At 40.6% G+C, this 2,023-nt stretch overlaps 1 protein-coding gene and 1 non-coding gene across 2 annotated transcripts in view; one reads left to right on the top strand and one right to left on the bottom strand.

The window, feature by feature from the left end:
* Positions 1–2,023, bottom strand: part of MPV17L (MPV17 mitochondrial inner membrane protein like) — an 8,605-nt gene that overhangs the window by 3,469 nt on the left and 3,113 nt on the right. The window lies entirely within an intron of this gene.
* Positions 97–203, top strand: LOC144239326 (U6 spliceosomal RNA). Its single transcript, XR_013337388.1, has one exon. It is a non-coding gene; the product is annotated as a U6 spliceosomal RNA (small nuclear RNA).

Below are 2,023 nucleotides of genomic sequence, written 5' to 3'. Positions count from 1 at the left end.
CTCTCTCTCTCTCTCTCTCTCTCTCTGCCCCTCCCCCACTCGTGCTCTGCCTGTCTCTCTCTCAGAAAAAAAAAAAAAATTAAAAAATAGATATCAGTGCTCGCTTCGGCAGCACATATACTAAAATTGGAATGATACAGAGAAGATTAACATGGCCCCTGTGCAAGGATGACACACAAATTCGTGAAGCGTTCCATAATTTTNCACTGGGTGTTATATGGAAACCAATTTGACAATAAACTATTTGTAAAAAAAAAAATATCAGTGTTGCAATAGACAAAAGAAAGCAGAGGAAATTTTCCTAATTAAAGGAAACTAAAGAGACAGAACAACTGAATGCACTACCTGACCCTAGACTGTATCCTATACCTTTTAAAAGGAAAAGAAATGCTATAAAGACCCTTAGATAGTGAATTGACAAACACAGCATAAAGTTGGTGGATGAGATAAAGGGATTATTAGTGTTGTTAAATGTATTGAAGTTGCTAACTCTGCGTGGTTATATAAAAGAGCATATTTATTCTTAGAAAGTAGATACTTAAGTATCTAGGGGTAATGGTAATTCTGTGTGTAAATTACCCTCAAATTATTCAGAGAAACAGATAGAAAGATCAATGGATAGATGGATAGGGCCAGGAAATAATAAAACAAATGGGTAAAATGTTAACTATAGGTGAACATGGGTAAAATGTATTCTTTGAACTATTCTTGTTATTTTTATGTCAGCTTGAAATCATTTCCAAGTTAAAGTTTTAAAAGCCTATAAAGATGGGGGGCACCTGGGTGGCTCAGTCAGTTAAGCTTCCAACTTTCGCTCAGGTCATGATCTCACAATTTGTGAGTTTGAGCCCCACATTGGGCTCTGTGCTGACAGCTTGGAGCCTGGAGCCTGCTTCAAATCCTGTGCCTTCCTCTCTCTGCCCCTCCCCTGCTCTCTCTCTCTGTCTCTCTGTCTCTGTCTCTCTCTCAAAAATAAATAAACATAAAATTTTTTTAAAAAATAAAAACCTATAAAAGAGAAGAATGTAATATGAGATATTTCTAAGAGGGAATATACCTGAGCTGCCATATTGCAGCTGGTGAAAGGAGACAGAAATATGCCATCTGTACAAAACAAGGAAACAAACCAAAAACTCAAGTACTGCCTACGTGTAGTACTTGAGGCATGTTCTTTCTCCCTTCATCCAAAGAACTTGGATTGGGCATGGAGTTGATTCCTCAGCAACAAAAAAGCAATTCTACTTTCACTCACACATCCCTTGGGCTGTAAGAAAGCCATTTGTGACAGATTCTTTTTGGATGCCTCTTGTCTTCCACGTCCTAATGCGTGTGCTCTTGGTTTCATCCATCAAGCTTGGCTTGAGAAGCTGGCTTTAACCCAATTTCTCCCATATCTAATATCCCTAGCTCTGGGCTCTCCTCTGTGCATCTGGAAATCTCCCTTTGCATATTCTAATGAGTTCAATATTTCTCAAAGTGAAGTCGTCTATCTTTTGTCTCTAATTGGCTGACTATGCGTTATGCACTATCTCAAGGGATGAGCCACCACCCACGCAGTTACTCAAGGCAGAAACCTGCGAGCCATCCGAGATATGCCCTTGCCCATTACCCTGGCCACCAATCATTCACTCAGTGCAACAAATTCTACCTCCTAAATAGCTCTCGAATCAGTCCTATTTTTTCAAAGTTTTATTTATTTATTTGGAGAGCACAAGTGGGGGAAGGGCGGGGAGAGAGGATCCCAAGCGGGCTTCGCACTGACAGCTTGGGGCTCCATCTCATGAACCGTGAGATCATGACCTGAGCCGAGGTCCAGAGTGCAACACTTAACNGTCACAGTAGCCCTCTAACTGGTTTCTCCTGCCACTATTCCTGACATTTGGGATCCTTGGCATGGCATTCAACACCCAACAAAGGTGGCCTGTGTATCTTCGTTAAGGGAGGAGAATCTGAAATATCTGCAAATCCCTGCTTAAAGCTCCTTCTTTCCCTATTGTGCTTGCTCTTTTTTTTTTTTTTTTTT

This window comes from Crocuta crocuta, unplaced genomic scaffold (genome assembly GCF_008692635.1).
Source record: "Crocuta crocuta isolate KB4526 unplaced genomic scaffold, BGI_CrCroc_1.0 scaffold16, whole genome shotgun sequence".
NCBI classification, from domain to species: domain Eukaryota; kingdom Metazoa; phylum Chordata; class Mammalia; order Carnivora; family Hyaenidae; genus Crocuta; species Crocuta crocuta.
The sequence above is the reverse complement of the archived record's forward strand: the minus strand, read 5'-3'. Positions and strand labels throughout refer to the sequence as shown.